Source organism: Salvelinus sp. IW2-2015, linkage group LG24 (assembly GCF_002910315.2).
Source record: "Salvelinus sp. IW2-2015 linkage group LG24, ASM291031v2, whole genome shotgun sequence".
Classification (NCBI taxonomy): Eukaryota; Metazoa; Chordata; class Actinopteri; order Salmoniformes; family Salmonidae; genus Salvelinus; species Salvelinus sp. IW2-2015.
In genome coordinates this window covers 9,560,984-9,566,791 of record NC_036864.1, presented here as the reverse complement: position 1 = coordinate 9,566,791, position 5,808 = coordinate 9,560,984, and positions in this window count along the sequence as shown.

Here is a 5,808-nt window from a genome sequence, read left to right as displayed (position 1 = left end):
GTTTGCTTATTTTTTTTGCTTCTCTCTGTCTCTCTGTGTGTGTCTGTCTCTCTGTCTCTGTCTCTGTCGCTCTCTCTCACTCTCTCTTTCTGTTTGTGTGTGTGTGGTCTCCTATAGTTTGGTAATGAGTGACACCTTGTTCTGGTGGATCCTCATTTGAGATGACTAGCTAAGCAGGTCCTTTTTCATTTCTGGACCATTTTCATAAAGATTTTAGACAGCTGATGTAGACTGTGAATGGATGCTTATCCAAGTGGTCTACTTAATGATCCCTAAATGTTACACTCAAGCTCTGTAAGAGTCTTCTGTCAATGTCTAACATAACTGGTGGGAGCCACTTGCATAGTACTGCAATGCAATGTCAGACACATGCTAAAAGGACAAAATTATAATGTGCCACATCTGTGTAGAATCCATGTATACATTTTTTAAAGTGAGTCATCAAGGCGTTGGAACAAGGCGATGGGCAGGTGTGTGTGACTCCTCTGAGCCACCACAGTGTTGTGATAGCCCCCTTGACAGCCATCATGAACAGCACACTAGTCACTGTGGCCATCCAAGCAGAGCAGCCGTTTATGCCCCTTTGCGTTCAAAGAGGCCCCAACGAAACGCGCTGATGAAAGTAATCTTATACCACAAATTAGCCTGTCACTTAGGCCGGATTATAACCCCCGCGAGAGCACAAGCTCAAATAACTTCTGCTTCGTTGTTCCTGGATGTAAATGGAAGAAAGAGGGAGGGAAGGGGGAGAGGAGGGTGAGGGAAGGGGGTAGAGTGAGAGGAGAGAGAAGGCGAGATGGAGGGGGAGAGAGGTGAAATGGAGGGGGGAGAGAGGAGGGGGAGATGAGGAGAGAGGAGATGGAGGGAGGGGAGAGAGGTGACGGAGGAGGGGAGAGGGAGAGGAGACGAGGGAGGGGGGAGACGAGAAGAAGAGGCAAAAAAGTGTACCATTTCATTTTAATCCGCTCAATCACTCTCTGTGTAATTAAATATACTTTTTTCGTCACCCCCCTTTCTCCTTCACCCCCCCATTAAAATAAGGCCTGCCTGTTCCATTTGAACAAACCCTGATCCCCTTCTGGACTTCGAGGAGCCTCCCTCGCTAATCTAAATCAATGCCTGGTTGGCCCCAGCCACCCACTCCACCCATATGCCTACGTAGCTGTGCTGACATGTGAATGAGGCTGACACGAGTGAGAGAAAGAGAAAGAGAATGAAAGGTGTTGTTAATTCATGGCCTGCTCTGGCATAGCTTGTCATAGGCTGTGCATTCGGAATGGTCAGTGGCACTGACCTACAAATTATCACTGAAGAAAGGTTTTGAAGCCTGGTTTTGATAAGCTGTTAGGGTCACACACACTCACATGCACACACTCACATGCTGAGGGAACGAACAGAAAAGCATTGAGGGTGACATTGGCTGAATTGGTCAGCCATTCTTAAGGTGGAGGGGCTTGAGTTTACTCACACACAGAGAAAACACACACACACACACACCACACACACACACACATGGTTCTATATATGGGGAAGGGCTGCTCCCCTTGGCTCTCGCGCCTATCAGTCTTAACTTGAACCTCTGAAGAAATTGTGCTCCGGCCTCAATGGGGGAAAGAAGGAGCCTTTGAAACATTGCTCCACAAGGTCTCTCCACTTGCAGGCAGGCAAGGACAGCAGAACAGAAATCTCCAGTCACTCTTTTGAATTGCATCTCCAATAGCTACAGTTACAATTACGCTACTGTATATAACCTCAGATGRAGACAGCAACTCTTCTATAGAATCATGTCAGGCTAATCACCGGCTTGATTATGCACATGATCTTGATGAATGATAATGATATGATGACATTTGCTGCAAGGTGTTTCTATTCCAACTGAGGTACTATAAAATCACACCTAACGGTTCTTCGACAGCTTGACAATGTGGCAGGCAGGGTGCTTTACAACACCTTTTTTTATAAGGTTAATCCATCACCAAGGTAGTTGGTACAGATAGCATAATAAAGCCCCACCATTGTCTTAGAAATTCTTACATCTTGAATACTTGAAATGAAAACTTCAGTACCAAACAACATACAGTACTACCCATTATATGCTGTGCATCAATTTCCCAACCTTAGCTACGGTTTACTGCACAATAAAGCAACATATTAATTTCCATGTTTTCTAGGAAGTGATATATTACAGCTTCAGTTACAAAGTTATTAAGAGTCGGGTGCMGAGTGCTCAGACGATAATTGGCTAACAGGTAGAAGTCAGTCTCTGTGGCTAATTAAAGGCATTAAATAATCACCTGTCACTTCTCGCCTATCCTTGGTACAGAAATGAAGTTTTATCAAGCCTCCTAAAAATAGAGCGCTCCCTCGCTCTGACTCCTCACTTTTCACCTTCTCTTTCTCATCAAAGAGGAGCTCAGCGCGCCCGAGCACGGCTTAGACACTCTATTCATGTTTCCTCTCGCTTATTGGCTTCCGTTAATCCGAGGTAGGAATTTTTGGTTTCCGATCACACCAAGTTAGGCTAAGAAAATTGAGCCTGTGACTTTGAATGCGGGATGCGGCCCCCCCCGGGGGGATACATTGTGTCGTTATTTACCGGTACAATATCTTCACTTTAAAGGCCCAGTGCAGTCAAAAATGTGATTATCCTGTGTTTTATATATATTTCCACACAATGAGGTTGAAATAATGCTGTGAGATTGTGAAAATTATGATTAAGGACCTTTTTAGTGTAATAGCTGTTTGGAAAGAGTGGCTGAAATTTCTGTCTGCCTGCCTGCTGTCATCAAATTAGTTAATAGACCAATAAGAAAGAGTGTTCCAAACCATTCTGTCAATAAGAGCTAAACTCAGCAAAAAAAGAAATTTCCCTTTTTCAGGACCCTGTCTTTCAGGACACTGTCCAAATAACTTCACAGATCTTTATTGTAAAGGGTTTAAAGACTGTTTCCCATGCTTGTTCAATGAACCATAAACAATTAATGAACATGCACCTGTGGAACGGTCGTTAAGACACTAACAGCTTACAGACAGTAGGCAATTAAGGTCACAGTTATGAAAACTTAGGACACTAAAGAGGCCTTTCTACTGACTTTGAAAAACACCAAAAGAAAGATGCCCAGGGTCCCTGCTCATCTGCGTGAACGTGCCTTAGGCATGCTGCAAGGAGGCATGAGGACTGCAGATGTGGCCAGGGCAATAAATTGCAATGTCCTTACTGTGAGACGCCTGAGACAGGACAGACAGCTGATCGTCCTCGCAGTGGCAGACCACGTGTAACAACACCTGCACAGGATCAGAACATCACACCTGTGGGACAGGTACAGGATGGCAACAACAATTGCCCGAGTTACACCAGTTACAACAACAATCCCTCCATCAGTGCTCAGACTGTCCGCGATAGGCTGAGAGAGGCTGGACTGAGGGCTTGTGGGCCTGTTGTAAGGCAGGTCCTCACCAGACATCACCGGCAACAACGTTGCCTATGGGCACAAACCCACCATTGTTGGACCAGACAGGACTGGCAAAAAGTGCTCTTCACTGACGAGTCGCGGTTTTGTCTCACCAAGGGTGATGTTCGGATTTCCGTTTATCGTCGATGGAATGAGCGTTACACCGAGGACTGTACTCTGGAGCGGGATCGATTTGGAGGTGGAGGGTCCGTCATGGTCTGGGGCGATGTGTCACAGCATCATCGGACTGAGCTTGTTGTCATTGCAGGCAATCTCAACGCTGTGCGTTACAGGGAAGACATCCTCCTCCCTCATGTGGTACCCTTCCTGCAGGCTCATCCTGACATGACCCTCCAGCATGACAATGCCACCATCCATACTGCTCGTTCTGTGCGTGATTTCCTGCAAGACAGGAATGTCAGTGTTCTGCCATGGCCAGCGAAGGGCCCGGATCTCAATCTCATTGAGCACATCTGGGACCTGTTGGATCAGAGGGTGAGGGCTAGGGCCATTACCCCCAGAAATGTCCGGGAACTTGCAGGTGCCTTGGTGGAAGAGTGGGGTARCATCTCACAGCAAGAACTGGCAAATCTGGTGCAGTCCATGAGGAGGAGATGCACTGCAGTACGTAATGGAGCTGGTGGCCACATCAGATACTGACTATTACTTTTGATTTGACCCCCCCCCCATTTGTTCAGGGACACATTGTTCCATTTCTGTTAGTCACATGTCTGTGGAACTTGTTCAATTTGTCTCAGTTGTTTAATCATGTTATTTTCATACAAATATTTACACATGTTAAGTTTGCTGAAAATAACGCAGTTGACCGTGAGAGGACGTTTCTTTTTTAGTTTTTCTTTTTTAGTTTAGTTTTCAGTTTTTCCCCTCCCCACTCAGACTACTCCCAGACAGTCCTAGCAAAATTCTGGCTTGAGAAACTGCTCTTTGCTAAGCAATTTGTATTTCTTTTTAACAATTTTAATTGAAAACAATCACAGTAAGGTTCTTAATTATTACCCAGAAATTATTTGATATTGAGATAAAAAACGGCTGTACTGGACCTTTTAAAGGGAATGTCATTTTAGTCACACCAGATGGAGTCTGAGGTAACAACGGTTTGGAGGGTTGTTAAACAGCCAAGCCCATGAACACAACTCTACTGTGACATATAAACAAAGTCAGTGCATTAACATGTCATCCTGAGGTGTCTGGAACTAAATTAGTTCTCAGCTCTCCTGTACGACCGCATCAACAGCTCCTTAAATGACGTGTAATATGAGGCTTGTTTAAACCATATTACTGCTACAGGTGTGAATGTGCCTCAGCATCTGTGTACCCACCAGCTCTCCCAAGTGTCTCGATTGAAGGTCACTTTCCCTAGTGGGCAAAGTTGGATGTGACGTTTTTCCTGGTTGCAATGATGTCATAATGACAGTTTTTGGTTGTAATGATGTCATGATTGAAAACAGTCATTGCCTGCTGGGCACTTGAACAAGAGGGGTGTTCAGGTCTCTAATTTGTGCCAAATTACCGTCTTAGTTGCATCACCGACRTGGATTCTACACAACAATGGTGGTGGATCAGGAACGGTACTCTTTCCTGTGTCCTTTATGAGCCCCATCTTGTAATTGCAGATAACAGGTCACATTTAATTGTCTTTTGTTCTAAGAATAATCAATGTAACCCCTGTCTTGTGGTGATTCTGTTGGGCTGCGTTGATTCCCATACGGTGGTTAAGTGTTTGTGAAAAGCGGCCTACCTTTAAAAGGTCAGACCACTTGGCACCCTCGGTTTGTTTTATATGTTGCTACTGCACCTCAAGCAAATACTGGGGAAAAACACTCGGAAGCCTAGGTGGTTCTATACAAGGATAAATGACAGTGTCTAATGCTAGCACACAGCATGTGTACACACAGCCTACATACACGCATTCACACACGAACACACACATATACACACCAACGGCCTCACACACTACAGGCATGCCCACGTGTACACTCCCGCACACACACCTTCCGTAACAATCTGCATCATTCAACATGATTGGATAATTCAAGTGGCTCTCCGTTTTCGACATGTTGTCAAGTGCCAGATCTTTGAAGTCATTTGCTCCCTGCTGAACAGCTAGGACCTATTCACCCTGCAGCACTAAGGCATAATGTGGTGCCATTTCTCAATGGTTGCGTGCCAAATGGCACCCTAGTCCCTACATAGTGCACTACTTTTGACAAGAGCCCTATGTAATATAGGCCTATAGGGGATAGGGTGCCATTTGGGACGTAACCTATGTTCCCTACCCAATACACTGCTTTCTTTCTGTAGCATCGTCTTCTGGGGTTAGGTTGTAAGGGGATGG